The sequence below is a fragment of the Taeniopygia guttata genome, chromosome 5, assembly GCF_048771995.1.
Source record: "Taeniopygia guttata chromosome 5, bTaeGut7.mat, whole genome shotgun sequence".
Taxonomy (NCBI): Eukaryota; Metazoa; Chordata; class Aves; order Passeriformes; family Estrildidae; genus Taeniopygia; species Taeniopygia guttata.
The window spans coordinates 53,970,459-53,987,550 of record NC_133030.1 but is presented as its reverse complement, the minus strand read 5'-3'; the positions used below and the strand labels follow the sequence as shown (position 1 = coordinate 53,987,550).

Below are 17,092 nucleotides of genomic sequence, written 5' to 3'. Positions count from 1 at the left end.
CATAATTTTCATAGGACTTGCTTCTAAACAGTAGAAGTAGAATAATCTTTTTTATTCACTCCAAACATTTATCCCTGTCAGTACTCATACCTTAAATGAGTACTATTTTTGCTCTTCTACTGCAACAGGAGCACTGTTTGTTGTAATCCTAAAGAAGGCCAATCTTGTTGTATTTGGATTGAATGTCCATCAGTTCCTGACAAAGCTTTACAGAAATTTATTACATATTTTATGCATAATTTATCCTACTGTCCTTCTTGTGAGAGAAATATACACTGGAAAAAGTATCAAAAGATGATAGGAATTATGAGAGCAAGGTACATCTCCGGGAGAGAGGGATCAGCTCTTTGTCTTTTTGGGTTGTTCAGAGGTTTCTTCCTTACAATCACAGGGTAACTGTTGCATCAAGTTATACAATCTACAGACATGCAAGTTCTGCCCCTTCTGTTTTAACAGTATCAATACAGAAATAGCTATTCAGTATAAAATTTGCAACATCATCTTAGCCCATGGCCTTGCCAGACTTTTCTGTATACTGATGAGTATAAAATACTTTCCATTTTACAGCTCATACTAGCTGTGCTTTTATTATCAGATTAACTAGACCAATATCTCACTCTGAAAGGCACCGCTTCAAGTCTGTATTTCCCTTCAAAACAGCCAGGTAAAGATGAGAGGCACTCAGCTACCAAGTGCATTAGCAGGACACAAATAATTGGCTGGAAAAGTTTAAATTCAAACACTGAACTCTGTATGGAAACAGATTCTTTGGAAGTTTCAGGCATGTCTTCAGTAATTCCTACTGTGAGAGTTCACTGCAAAGACTTTACACTGGTAGCAGTCCTCGACCTTGCATTTTTCTCTGCCAGTATGTGGCACTGGGTTGCACCCAGGAGCTATCACCCCCACCTTTTCTTCTGTAATGTATAGCCCAGCTAAAGAACTAAAACATGTGAATATTCTAACAAATCAAGATGTCTTTATATTAAAACAAGATTTTCCTGTTTTTTAAGAAAATTAGCTAAAGTAAAAAAAAAAAAAAAATATCAAAACACTGAAGTTTGTGTTTTCAGGGCCTGAGCTTATGTTTAGTATTCTATGACACACAAGTATTTTTGCTGTCCAGGACTGTAGAGATCTTAATGTTTTCTCAATTATATTTTTTATGTTCCTTCAAATCTAAAAGTTGTATTTTCAGTTATGTATTGTAACTGTGACATCACTGGCCATTGATGACAGATCTATTTCCTACCATTTTCACTGAAGCCCATTTTTCTGTGACAACAGTGTAATGTAATAGCTGCTGAAAGGAGGACAAAAGGTAAAGCAGGGTAAGTGGGTGACCCAGAGATGACACATGAAACAGCTGATTTCTAGTACAGATAGGAACCAAAATAAGATTGAATTTCAAGTTTTAGGTCATACTCTGACACAGAGAAGAGCTGATGATTTTCCTACCACAAAACACAATTTGTGGCCAGTAAAACACACTATGTTACATCATTTTAAAAGCAGAAAACAGGACATATGGTTGAAAATTTGCAAAAAAATACATTCAGAAGACAAAATTCATTTCAGTTGTGTGTAAATACTTTTTTACTCATATAAAAGCTTAGCAGAGGCACCAGATTTTGTTGGCTGACAGGTCCCTATTTCATTCAAAGAGAAGTAGCTCCTTTTTCTTAGAGGATCACCCAAAAAAAGACAAACTAAACATCATATGAAAGTAACTGCTTCCATAACACACTGGTGTAGAGCAAAAGCCCAAGCATGTAGATGATGTCAGTTTGCAGGTAGACAAAACTCATGAAAAGTGTCAGTAACCCTAATGAAGGACTAGAATTGTTAATGATTTGGAAAAACAACACTTAATTGCCAAGTAGAGTGCTACCCAGAGGAGATCCCTAAATTTATTGGTCACATGGTCCCTTCTGCTAGTCAAAAGTATTACTGCATTTTAAATTTCATGTTCATTGGTAAAAAAACAGCAGCATTAAAGCTTTATTGAAGCTTTGTAAGATGCCCTGTAGAGTTGTACTTCAACAAGGGGACTCTAGTATCTTGCAATGTTCTCTTAAAACACTTCAGCTGACAATACCACGGCAGCATTTTTACAAAGAATAGAGTTTAGTGCCTTGAGTAAGAGAAATGGAAATTGCCAGACACAAAGGCAGAGGAACTACACAGTACAGAAAGGAGAACATCTGCCAAAACATGGGTTTACCAGAACTAATACTTTTTTCAAAACTAGGGATCAAGTCCTTAAAAATGAGAAGAATTAGAAAAAAAATTAGAAAGAGTATTACAAAAGCTGAACTGTAATTTGATAAAATTTAATTTAAAATATTTACCTTATTTTGAGATTGTATAACTACTATCCTAATTCAAAGCAAGAAACACTATTCTGGAATTATTTTTATTACATTTCTATTATGTGACCAACTCTTTACAGTTTTCAGTGATTTTACTGAAATCATTATGACAATATAACACTAATTAAAGATGCCAGTTTCCCATTAACAGAATTCTCTCCTAACACATGATATTGGAAATAAGTGGGTGGCACATATAAGAAAACTTCCAATTCATGCATGGACAAATTTAATTAAAGCTATTTCTTCTAGTAGCATATAAAAATAAACTCAAGGAATACCAGAAATTCTAAAATAATACACAATACATTTTTTACTATAACTAGCAACTAGCAGTAGAAGTTTGGCTGCAGATAACTCAAAGGAGGCAAGATGTTGTATGGATACACTGGACTAACAAATACATAGAAAATACTGCTGTTTATATTGTTTTATTTATTGACCCTGCAGAAACATTTCTTTGCCAAAATAAATACTTAAAACAAGAAAAATTACCACAGTTACCAAAAAGCCACAGGAACACTCATGGAAAAACAGAGTGCTAATACTAAGCTCAAGAGAGTCCTACATATAAACATTTTAAGTGGCACAGAAGAGAAACAAATTTCTGTTTTTTATCTCGCTATTGAGGATTAAGGGATGTACATGTCAGCGTTGTAAAGTGTCATAAAGAATACAGGCATAATCTAAAAGAATTGAACTGTAAGTTCAAGGTCCTTCTCCAACTACCATGTATGAGACCTGTAAACATTCCTATTTTTTTTTTTTTAAACACTTCAAACATTTCCCATCAGAAACAGGACACTGAAAAGCAGACAGACTTTGTCTCATCTACAACAAGCTCATGACTCCCAAACAACACTTTATCAGTAATTAAAAATATTTTACAAGCACTTAGATCTTTCATAAGGAGTACAAGAAAACATTAACCCTCCAACCAGCTATTTTCAAAGTAAAGCTGTTTTGTTCAAGGCTAGCTAGAAGGTGAGCTGAGAAGAGTAGGTGGGTGCACAAGGGAAGTTTCCCGTCTCAAGCAGTGCTTGGACAATGAACTGAAACTTCCAAAGTGTGTCGTTCATCTGCATCAGCTGCCCTGCTGCAGCTCTGTGATGTTCAGCACCCGTGCAGGCACTCCAGAGACATGGGAATGAGAGCCAGCTGCAGTAACAGGCTAATGTCCACTCTTCTGCATTCAAGGAACAGAGCTGCTGCCAGAAATACCTTTTGGCTCTTCTTCAGATAACAGAAATTTCTAACTGGAAAAAATCCTGCCTTTCATTTTCCTGTATTTGAAGAAATTACACTGTTTCTATCTGCCACTGTTTCACATTTTCACCTGAAAAGCTGACACCCAAATTGTGATAGATACATAAAATATAATTATTTCCCTAAATACTGAAAGAAAATAAGGATTAAAAACAATACTGAAAACTATAAATAATGTGGCACATTTTCTATCTAAAATTCAAAAGCAAGCGCCTTTTATTTCATTTTCAAGTAGTTCAATTTTTGGATATTTAAAGATGTCTTCTTTGCATCAAACAAATTCTGTTTACTAATAAGCATTCAACCTTTTTGTTTTAATAAAGTGACAGCACTGATGTTGTTTCTATGCCAATCTGCAACCTGGATCAAGCTGTAACTCCACTTACAATAAAAAAGTTATTTCACCTATGACAGCTTGTGTATGAAAATAGTCTTAATCATGTGTCCAGCTCTGGGGTAGCTGACACAGGAAGGACACGTGCTGGAGTGAGTCCAGAGAAAGGTGATGAAGATGCTCAGAGGGCTGGAGCACCTCATCTGTGAAGACAGGTTGTGGGAGTTAGGGCTCTTCTGCATATAAGAGAAGTCTGGGGAGAGCTTATAGCACCTTCCAGAATGTAAAGGGGCTACATGGGAGCTGGAGAGGTACTTTTTACAAGGGAATGGAGTGATAGGACAAGGGGTAATGACTTTAAACTGACAAGAGGACAGGTTTAGTGTAGACATTAGGAAGAAATTCTTTACTGAGAGGGTGGTGAGACACTGGAACAGGTTGTGCTGAGAATATCCATCCCTGGAAGTGTTCAAGGCCAAGTTAGATGGAGTTCTGAGCAACCCAGTCTACTGGAGGTGCCCCAGCCCATGGCAGGGGGGTTGGAACTGATGTTCTCTAAGGTCCCCTCCAATCTAAATCATTTTATGATATGATTCTATGATACACAAGTGAGGAGGGGAAGGCAAGAGCAACATGTTGAAATTCATTGAGGTATACAGCATTTAAGATTGCTGGTTTCTAAATAAAGAAGTCTCTTGGCTAAATTTTCATTCAAAGGAGTGGCTTTTTTTTGATTATAAGGCTTTTAAAGTAATATATTTTTTTCATGTAATAATAAAAAAAAAGGCTGTTAGAATCAAATGAGCTATTACCAGATGAATTAAACAGTAACTAAAAAAAAGGAAAGATTAAGAAAAAAAGAAAAAAAGACAACACCTCAAGAATCCTACAGTTTAAAGGAGCCTGAAAGGAATGGGAAGCACATGTTTTGTCAGTCCCAGAGTGGAGCTCAAAGCAGGTGCTTTACAACACTAATCCCTTCTGAAATCTCCATTCACTGGGGAATCCAGCAGTGGTGGCAGCTATCTCCTAACACAGATTACACACAGTTTCAAGGATAGAGGAACTAAGTAAAGACATTTAACTGTCAAAGATTTAAGACAGGAGATTTTAAGGACTGATTAATAACAGAATAGGAAAAAAGGTCTGCTGTCATTTTAAACAATTTGGCATAATTTTTACATACTAAACAACCTGAGGCACTCAAATTACTGCCAGTAACTTTATTCCAGGTGTAAATTATAAGTCAAATTATGATAAGGGTAGATCAACAGTGAATAGTATGCACACCATATTATCTAATGATTTTTCCAAAGCAGACCAACACCACTCTGAACCAAGTTCTTGCTTTACAAAGAGTTTTATCAGAAGTTAACTGTTTTATTAGAAGCTATGTGAAATTTTAAAAACCTCAAGAGGATACTTGTAATATGGTTAAGAGAAATAAGCATTTTTACACATTATTAAAACATTTAAAAACAGAAAGTGAAAATACTTTTAACTGCATAAATATTTTAAAGGCAATGTAGCATAAAGAGGAAAACAGGAATGCTTAAACAGGGAATGACATGTGAAACAAGCTGAAATGGGCTTGAGCTAATGAAATGGAAATTCTACCTGAAAATTTGGGAGAAAAATGACAAGGAAGATAATCAAATAGACAATGGAAGAAAAAAAGTGTCTTAACAGGGAAAGAGAGAAACCAAACAGACAAAGAGAACTCTCAGTAAAGCTTTTTGGCACAAACGAAGTTAATATGACAGCAAATCTCATTTTTAAACACAAAACACTAAGGGAAAACCCCTCAATTTCATAGGCACTAGAGTGTGCTTAAATCCACTCTCAAGTTATCCAACATCTTCAAATGTGTTTAAAACTTTAAAATTGTTTTTAAATATATCTAACAGTCTCTATGAGAAAATGAAGCACTACTGTTGTGAGACCAGACCTCAATTATATTCTGTAACATAACTGAAGTGTATGGTGTAACTCAGACTAAGATTTGTATTAAGAAAACTGAAGAAATACATAAACCTGAATAAACTCTGCCACTCTGGACACTCGGATGAAATAATTATCAGGTAATCAAACCTGCCCAAATGCTGTTAGCTAATGCACTGTTTCCTTAAACACACCCAAACTCCACACACCAACAAGCTGCTCTGAGTCTGAGTAACTTGTCAGTCAATAGTACCTCTGTCACACATCCATGATAAATACAATTCAAAGAACACGCTGCTACCTAAATGTAAAATAACTTGTTTCCTTCTCCAGAGCCTGTCAGACTGCCTCCCCCTCTCCGCACTCTCTGTGTATTTTCTAAACCTGGGGGCTGCTGCTTGCTTTCTGTTGGATGCTGCTGAATGCCAAACTTGGTGAATTTAATGATGCTGAATGCCAAACTTGGTGAATTTAATGATGACACTTAGAATAATCATTACCAGATATCACAAGCTGGGTCTTGTGTAGGCTTAGAAATAGATTACACAAAAAAATTACAAAGCAGGAAGAAAAGCCCCCCCCGGCTTTTCTGTGATCAAACTGATGAGTTTCACCTAAAGCAAATACCCAGTCCCCATGCAGGAATTCTGGTTAAGTTATAAGTACATCCTTGCTTGTCTGAGGAAAACACTTATTTTAAAATTAACAAAAATTTACATAAACCTTCCTTGAGGACAACCCTGATTTAGTTTTCTTAATTCTCCACTCTATTTAAAACTAGAACTAGGAAGAGTTTAAACAACACAGGTCACACTGAGCCTGAGATGCAAACTAAGGTCCTGAATGGCTGATCATCTCCAATTATCACATATCATTACAAGATACACAGAAGTGTTTTTACCAGAAATCAACAGGGATTTTGTGGTTTTCCTGAGGGCAATTTCTTAATAGACTTCAATAGACTACAAGCCTATCTCTAGTCCATTTTTTTTTTTTTAAATGTATTTGGGTTTTTTTTGAGGGAAGGGTGGTGTGGGGGTGTGGTAGGGTTTTTCCTTGGTCGGTTTGGGTTTTTTCTTGTTTGATTATTTGGAGTTTTTTTTGTTTGGGTTTGGTTTTTTGTATCCAGTGGAAAAAACCTCCAATTCAGTGCACATTTTTCCTCATTTTTTGGCATGAACAACCCTTTCTTAGTCCCACATCCTGTGAAACTTAGCTGCCTTATATGAAGTGATGCAGGTAAAACAAATGATCAAGCAGCACAGAAATGATTTGGTAAGAAAATAAAGAAATATATTTAGAACTAGGTCAATAAATTGCTTAGCAGTCAATGCTGGCCAAGCCAAATGCTAAAAGCACCCATCAGCAGTTCTCTGTTAAGAAACAAAATTACTTTCTATCAATTAAATTTTTTACTGAAATAAAGTAGAAAGCCAACTACTAGTAGAAAGCCCATTTAAAAATACATACTTTCAACATCTAAGAAGACTGAAGACACAATATATCTGCACATGTGTCAGAAATTAGGTGCATTATGATTTCCCATTTTACCCAAAAAATATTTCTGCATAATCCAACATTATTTTCCTCACAGCACATTTGTCCGAAAACATACACATTTGCTTCAACAGATGTCTTCAGTCTCTGGTCAAACTCATCTCCACAAAGTCTCACAAAGGAATTCTAGCAAGAACTGAAAATGTACCGATTAGCAAAAGTGTCCCTATTGCTTAGCTGCCAGAAAGGTTGACATTCTGCTGATAATTTCCACCCCTCTCACAAAGTAGAAAGACCGAACTGCAGTATGGAATACATTTAAATTGAAGCTTCCAAGAAATCCATAAATTTACAGAGCACAAAGTTGATTGGCTGTATTAGCTCTGAATCCAAGACTGATTCCTTACTACATGTCCAGAAGTCCTGGACACATTAAGACATCTCACTCCCAGAACATTTTACACAATATTCATCATTCTATTTACATTTTCCCTTTTTAACAGAAGATTTAATGTGCAATGAAAGCAATTACTCTTATTTCTTACATTTAACTACAAGCTTTGAAACGCCTTATTCCTTAAGATACATTAATGATTACAGAGTTCCTACAAAATGAAATAAGAAAAGTTCTGCAGTGAAATACACACTCAACATTTTGCTTTTGAGAGGGTGTACAATATTCTGATTCAAAAGCCATAAAAATCGTAATTTTGTACTGAGACAAGAACAAATCAGTTTTTATTGCATATAACAACTTTAAGACGGTCCTCAAAAAAACCCTATACTTGAATTTTTGGATTTTAAGACACTTTATATAGAAGACTAGATGTAACAGGAGCAAAAAGCATAAAGATATTCTGGGAATAGGTTAGAAGAAAGATTCTACACTTACAACTAGTTTGTCTGGAAAATGTTTTTGAAGAAAAACTTATTACACCCAAACGACAGATACCACATTTGTTTTTTGTAGGCTTTGATAATTTTGTTCAAGTTTTCTTTCCAACATGACTTGAATGAACACAGGACGCCTTTGAAAGATCACTGACATTGTTATACATTCACTTTAAATATAAAAGTAGTAACAGAATTTGGTTCCAGAGGCTGTGTGAAGCCACAGAGCTGGTAGATATCGTCCAAAATGTAAATTAAAAACCTTCCATAAAAATCTTTAAAATGAAAAAGTGCTTCAAATTGATAGGCTTCTACAATCAGAAAAGTCTCAAATGAACAATTTTTAAATTAGTTTTTAAATTTTACACTTCATGTATAATTTTTTCTTCATAAAATTTAGATCAGTTATCAGTAACAAGAGAAATTATGAAAATTGACACAGAACTGTCACTTCCAACTACTGATAACAATGCAGAGTCAGATCCCACCCCTAAGTTTAACTATACTTTTATTAAAGAAAACTGCATTGGCAAGTTATAGCAGGAATGGTACCACATTATTTGTATGTGCATTAAGCGGAATTGATTAAAGGATGTGCAGATGTGGCTTTAAAACAACATGCACTCCAAGTGCCATTTCCGCCAGTTTTATCACCTGAGACAGGATGGAGCACACAGAGGGCAGCTCCATGAGGCTACTGAGATGCTGCTTGACCTGTATGAGGCATCCACCCCCAGCACAAAGGTCAGAGCACAAAAGTCACCCCCCCCAGATGAACATCTTGTCTACATATGATGCAAATAACCCTGTATCTATTAAATATTGCTGGTGCTCACTTAATCTGTGTGGTTTACAGTACACTTTCAGTAGCTAATTATTTGATAGCACATGGCATTAATTTTACAGAAGTCTTAATTATTCTTTAGAAGTATCAAACAGAAATGGAAATAAAAGTTTTCCATAGAAACAGATGATAGTTAATTTTTACCTTAAAATGTATTTCACAGCAACCATCACAAAACAGTATGAATAAAAATTTGATGGCATCCATTTTTGCTTCCTTGAAAGGGCATGCATGTTACTCTATGAGTCAGTAAAAGTAATGTAAAAATTCCAGCTGACTACCTTCCTACAATTTCATGGTATTTTTAGCTCAACAAAAAGTCCCCTCTAGAGACATTTTACAGTCATGCCCTCACATCTTTTACATGCAGTGCGAACACAACATCTTCATTGTTTCCAGCAGAAGAACCTGTACATGCACTCCTCATGCTGGCAAGGAGTCCATATGAAGGCAAAACCAATCCAACAAAGTCAAGAAAGGAGGAGTGACAGTTAAGAAAGAGTAAATGCAGTAGCAAGTAAAATACACTCTCTGATAGAAAGTGCTGCATGGTAAGTGGAGAGTTAATAAGCATGTTATCATGTTAAAGGAAGCAGGAATACTAACTAAGCAACCTCCTTTAAATCTGCTTTTGGTCAAATATTTAAAACACTGTAGGAGTTTCTTTGGTAGATACATTAAAAAACCATTGATCTATGTCTGGCAATGTCTGAATGTCCTTCCAAAAGATCTAGCAAAACAAGTAGTAATACAACAACAGAGCCATTTGTACCAATACCAGTCCTTTGATACTTGATGTAATTATCTAATACTAACATATGACAGTTTTCATAATTTGATAAATACAAGAGGCCTAGGTTCATTAAGAGCAGAACTGCTGGTTGTCCTTGAGGAAGATGGCCTTGCTTCTTATTTTTGAGGCAACACTTTTAGAAAGGAACGGTGGATCAGTTTCAAAGATAACAATTAAGTATACAAGTCATTAAGCAATGTTAAAGAGCAGCAGGCTTAGAATTTTGTAGGAGAAATTGGAAACTTTTGGCAAGATGGCTGACTATGAGCTCCAAGAGTCAGGCCATGTACCAACAGAGTCCAGGTGGCTTGGCAGGAACATAACATCCCAAACATAAAGTTGCTACCTGTTCTCATCCCTTCAGGTTACCAAATTATGGCCAACGGGGGAGAAAAGAGAAGAACAAGCATTTTCATCTCCTTTAAATGTCAGCTGAGGTTAATCCATTAGATCAAAACCCAACAACTATGACCTGCAAGCAGGATAGAAGGTGTGTGCTGACCATGGGAAATCCCAATTATTGAACTGGCAGGACTAAAAGAAGTTTTTAAGATCTTTTTCATGGAAATATTTCCACAAAGGTACAAACAAGCCTTCCATTTTAAAATTTAAATTCACTCAGAGAAGTAACCCAGTTCATCACTACTAAAGAAGCATCTCAGAAGAAAATTAAGATGTCTCCTCTATACACCTTTTGTCCCAGGAAGACTTTGCTCACTTCTCACAACAAGGAGTGACTGTACCTTAAATACTGACTGAATTTAAATATGCTAAAGAATTAAAGAAAATTAAGATTTAAATAAACATAGGTGCTCAGACCAAATAAGTTCACCATCCTTAAAACACCTATTTATGTGGATGGTGCAGGATGCATTCCAAGGTGAAGATTATAGTTACACAGAAAATACAGAAGGAATAAACCAGATTCATTTTCTGCTGCAGAATATACTAAGAGGAAAAAAACAGTACCATGAAATGTGACTTTGAGATTTTTTTGTATGCTTTTATAATCAGAATAGGCTCGTTTCAGAGTATAATAAAATATTATTACCCCCAAAAAGGCAAACTCAGCACATGTAAAGGAAATTGTGCTTGAACCGCATCAAGTTCTTGGAAAGTATTAGAAATTTGGTAAGTGACAATTATCCTGGGATTTTTTTTATTTTTAACATTATGTTGTTATAATGCAGAAAGATTACTACAAACATGTGGTAAGGATGTGTGAGAAATGACACTGTTCAACATTTTCATAAACACCACAGAAGATGAATAGCAAGGTCACAGTTTGTTAAAAGCTGTACTCATTGTCAATTCAAACTTGTCAAAATAGGCTAGAGAGAAATCTCACAGTACAGAGCAAGTTAATTCAATCTATTAGATCTTACCTAAAGCTGATAAATGTAAAGGAATCTGGGTGAAATAGCTGCCTGTATACATTTATTAACTCTATCTTATTCAGAGGATACGGACTGCTGCTGAGCTTCTGACTATTTAGAAATGAATAAAACATCTTTTTAGCATGCCAATGTTTTTAATACTCCATGTAGTTTCAGTCATCCATCTCTAACAGTTTGCTAAGACATGGTAAGAATAATTTAAAACACCATTAACACCAAAACTGTGAATTAACAGAAGTAAAAGTATTACTAATAGGCATTCTAGCACCAAGTATTAAAAAGTTTGCCTTAGTAACTAAAAAGAAAAGAAAGGGCATAAAGAGAGTTTACAGTAAGAATATTGCTCTTTGAACTTGAAAAAAAAACCAACCCCTACGTTTATAATAATATTGCAACATTACAGCAAAGTCAGTCATTTTTTGGTCCCACAAGAACCAAAGAATGACAGAATCATAACATGATTTTCATCAGCAGGGACAGTAATTTCTGCTAGTCTAATTCCCCACTGCATAAACCCAGCTGCTCTCCAGTCAAAGTATCTCCAATTACAGAGATTTCACAGCCCCTTCTGGAATTTTGTTCCAGCTTTTATCCACTTTTGTAGTGAATGTATTTTTTGCCTTGTGTACAATTGCAATCTCCTGAGTTTGCCAAGCTGTACTTCCATTCACCCACTGTGGATCTCTGAGAAGAGCACAGCTCTGTGCTCTACACCCTCCCATCAGTTAGTCGAGGATCAAATCTCCCCTTAACCTTCCTTCCTTTGGGCCAAACAAATCCAGCTCTTTCAGACTCCTTTGTACATCATGAGGTAAATGGTTGCTGTTCTGTGTGCAGAGTTTGGTCTGTACTACTTCTGAAGCAAGAGCTTTGGGCTCTGCTTCCCATTTAATTACATAATGGATAATTTTTCTTCTTCTTTTAGCTCATACAGTTCCTGCAAAGCAACAGTCTAGCAACAGTTTTTAGCAACTGTGGTTAGATAGAAGTATTTTCAGGTCAATTATTTTTCAAGACAAACATATGATGGATTCTTTCTAAAATGAAAGTGCCACGTTTTTCTCCTTTAAGATAGAAACTGCCCAACTAAACAAAGATCTTTCACCACCCTTGAGGAACATGCAAATTTCTATCTAAATATTCAGATATTTACATCACAACAACACTACCACTGGCATTTTTTGCCCTGAAGAACACCATGTAAAGTGGAATCTGAACTACCTTCCATGATCCCTCACACAAGATGAGCAAGCAGCAAATAGAAAAAATGGACAAAGTTAACATCACATCATTGAAAAAAAGTCAAAGCATCTTCCACAAAATCTAAAGTAACTTAAATAATGACAAATCAAATCTGTCAAAAAACGTTTGCTGCTCTGGAAGGCAAAGGAGAAGGACGGACAAAGAAGTATTTGAAACGTTATGGCCTACAGGAAGCATCAGTTTGAGTTAACATAGTATCAGGGTGTTCTCACCCTTCTTCCCACACAATTTTCAGTATGTCTTGCAAAACATCTTGAAAATAATTTTTGAAAAGCATGAACAGACATTACCAGTTCCAGCCAGTCGGCAACCAAGCCATTAAGGTAACCTTTACATTCTGCTAACTCTGCCATTGCAGATCAGAACAGAGTTTTATATGTATTTCGTTCAAAATATGTCTTGAGTTCATGGAGACACTGGCATCTGGGGTACTTCTATGCTATGACAAAACAATATTAAAGGATTTTTGTTATCAACAGTGAACTGTATTCCTAATGAAAAACATCTCCTCTCCCCTGAGTATTAATATTCTGCTTACAGAATGAATTACTATTATTTTCTACCTCTTACTACATTTTGTACTACAGTTATGGTTTTGAACACTCAGCAGTAAATATAAACTGGTAACTCTGAAGTATAGTGACAAACATTTACCGATTGTCCTAATCCATGCAGCTTTTACAGCTGCTTTCTCTGATTGAAGTGCTGAGATGGAAATCAAAATGTTTCCTCTCCCCAAGCCTCACCTTGTTTTTGTGGCCTGTCGTATCAGGGCCATGAATGCACTTCCATCACTCTGGGCCTTTGGTTGCCAGAAGGGTTCCATATGCAGGGATGCATCCTGGAAACAACATCCAGATCTGCTTCCCTGCTTGCTGTAAAAACACTGAATTCATGATACCTAATAACCCTCTGCACTGTCTTAATGTCATCTTGATTGCAAGTGGCCTGTCAATGCACAAAGATCCTAAATGAGCTCTCCATGCAAGTATCCCATTATGAGCTCCTTTAGATACATTTGTTTCACAAGGTCAAGTCTCTATCCAAGATCACAAACCACTGTAGTTATTTTCATGGCTGTAACAGCTGCCTAAACTGAAATTGCAATTTTCCTGGAAGCTTTATATCATTCCAATAAAACTAAGTTTTCAGTTGATGATGGCAATCAGTGACAATCAACTCAAGGGCATAACGTTCAGCTTTGTACTCTAGACCAGTGCAGCAGCAGCATAGCTCAGATCCCCAGGAGAGCCTCCTGCTGACTGAAGACTCACCACCCCAGCAGACCAATCACTCTCACTGAGCCAATGTTTTCAGCACAAGCAGATAATGTACAGCAATGGTACCACACCACTTGCATTTAGCATGGATTAGGCTCTTTTAGTGCTCATTATTTTCCAACAATGGGTCAAAAGTCACCTGCATTTCTGATTTCTACACACTGCTCTTGAACAACCGCCAACAGTCTACAGTTGTGACAAAGGGCACAGTCTCACAGAACCTGAATGAAGAAAGGAAAGCAGCTATACTGACACTGAGCAGGCTTCAGCCCTGTGGCTGCTGAACAAGTGCTCAGTGCAGAGGGACACCAACCTGGGTAGTCAACACACCAGGATCCAGATCAGCGAGGCACATGACAGGACAACCACGCAGCTGCAACCCAGCTGAGGCAAGAGCCAAGGCCACAGGCCTGAGCCTAAAGACAGCTCCTGAATCAAAGGGGAACTCCAACAAACTCACAGCTCTTTCCACGGCACTCTGAGTCAGGATTACATGGCTGCACCATACCCAAGATGAGCTTGAGTACTGGCAGCCAAATGAACGGCTGGGAGGATGGGGTGTTTGTGGTCATGACACCTCCTTATCCTCCTACTGCTTCTTCTTTTGGTGATGTTGGAGCTAGCACTGTCAGCAATGGCAGTCAAATAAATTCTGACTTTCTTATTTCCTATTCACAAGACTTTAACATAATTTTTAAAAACCACTTGCATCTGTTTTCCCAATTATGTTGTTTAGGTAAAGCTGTAAGCAACCCAGAAAACAAAGCTCCCTACAGTTCATGATGCACAGGACAAAGGTTCTGATCTGGCATGACATCATCACTTACTAAAAATTTCCTTTTTATTCTGCAAACATTGCCTATTTCATATGATCCAGGTATAGAAAGTGCTTTGGAGTTAACTTTATAAGAAGATTGCAATTTTTATTTTCAAAGAAGTACTAACAGTGTAGTCCACAAGGCTTCACATTATTTTTTAGAAACAAGATTAAGTTCAAATATGGTATCGACACCATCTCAAAATTTTATGGAACTGGTGCTTAAGAAATATTTTTTCTATTTCAACGAACTATATCTATGAGAAACACCCAAGTTTCTACCCCTTGTCCTTGACCTTGAAATTGTAGCTCTTAGAGTTGCCAAGAGGAACACTTTACTAGAAATTTAATCTTGTATTACAACAGATGATGCAAAAGGACAACTGTAAAAGCACCATGCATTGGGACAAACAGTAATAATGTGTCATTAGCCTTCGGAATTGCCAGCTAATTTTCACTGCCATTAATTTTGTACGTATTGCCCTGACTGGCTTCATTCTGGAAACATCAGTGCTGGTAGCATCAGCACAGCTGGCGACACAAGGTACACATAAAAAACCCAAAGGAACTTCTGCACACAGGGATGTATGGAAGAGATGCTTTGCTCTCCCAATGTCAAGAAACTCCTCTGGGCTGTAATACCAGAGATCCATTTTATTTCCTGCCACCTGGAAAATGAAAATCAATCTCCCAGTTATTCTTTAATTGCTTACAAGAAACTCTACTCTCATAATCCACTGAAAAACTATGACCAACCAAACAGAAAAAAAACATACCACCCAAAAAAATCCCCCTAAACCACAAAACCTTTAATCTCTTCTTTATTACTCATATTATTCGGCAAAGCAAAAATGTAGGTCTTGGGAAAGTAAATTTCAGCACAGTTTCTTAAAATCCATTGTTCCTGCAGTTATGTATTACATTGGAGCAAAGGCAGGATAAGAAGTTCAATGACAAGAACCTTGTTATCATATTTAGACAAAAGATTAAAGACAATCATTGCAATATTTCATCATTCTGATTCCAACCTTGGTTTGTTTTCCTAACTTGAACCTTTAGAAGATGCTGCTTTTCCCCTTCCAAAAGGCATCTAACCGAAAATTAAGATTTATACAGAGCGAAAAGCAAAGGCTTGTCCACAGGTCAGGCAGTTCCATTTATATTCCCTTGACAACAAGCACAGTCCCTGTCTGAAATCAAGGGAATTTTACTGCATTTCCTCCCTAGTCACAGATCAAAATTAGTTTTGTAGAATTTATTCATTGCCACTTCAGATAGAGCAGGTTACGGCTCTTTTAAAAGGTAAAGATAAATCATAATTTTTAAGTATCTGAACACCCATGTTCCAACTTAAAAAGAACAGACTTCTAAATATCTGGGGTTTATAAACTTCTAAAGCAAATTTTTTTTCAGTTTATGGAGTATTAACAAAAAAAAATTTCATTCCAGTACTAACATCTAGCCTATGCCAGTAAAAGCTGAGAAGCAAAGGTAATTAAGAACGGTACCGGCTATATTTCTTGCATATAAATACCATTGTTCAAGATGTGCTCATCCCAGCTAATACATGTTCTGCCTTCATAAAGTTCTAAACCAGAACCACCCTACAGCAGATATTTAAAAAAGCACTGGTTGCTTAAGAGTCAGTTAAAAAATACACCTCAAAAATCCCCAACACAATGCAAAATTTTACTACGTAAAAAAATACAGAGCAAGTGACACACACTCAATATTGTATGGATGTGTCATACCAACATGTATTTTCAAATTCTATAAAATGTAATTTGCAATGCACTAATTCTATAAACCCAAAAGAACATATTCCCTGAAGAACAGAACATTCAGAACTGCACAACACGGTAGGCACACAAGAGCTCGCTTGTTAAAGCCAAACCGCATCTCTTCTAGGAAATGCCTTCTAAATACATAAAGGATATTTTCATACTAAGTGTCACATCTCTTTACCCCTTTCCTCTCTGACACTTCCAATTCTTGTACAAGCTACAGTGCACTTTAAGACAGCTCTAAGTGAACAATTCAAACAAACAAAAAAAAAAAAAAAAAAAGGCTTTGAAACACACCAAAGGTTTGCCCTTATTCTCTTATTCTGTAGAAACGGTATAGGGATAACTTGGCTCTTCCCTCCCCCCTCAGTACCTTTCTGGGGTAGTGACTTCACATCCTTTGACATCAGCACAGCTTGGGAAGGGGGATGGGAGAGTTACGGCAGAAAGCTGTAAAACCTGCTTTTAACTATGTATGCAATGCCACCATGAATTCTTAAATCTTTCCCAAACACATATAATAGAAAATGGGTTTTGCTCTCCGCCGGTTTTACCGCGGCTGTAACAAGCCGAGAGGGACCGAGCTACAAAGGACTTCCTGCTCCCCTTCTCC

At 36.6% G+C, this 17,092-nt stretch overlaps 1 protein-coding gene across 6 annotated transcripts in view; it reads right to left on the bottom strand.

Annotated features, from left to right (window-relative positions):
- Positions 1-17,092, bottom strand: part of PPP2R5C (protein phosphatase 2 regulatory subunit B'gamma) — a 204,795-nt gene that overhangs the window by 29,575 nt on the left and 158,128 nt on the right. The window lies entirely within an intron of this gene.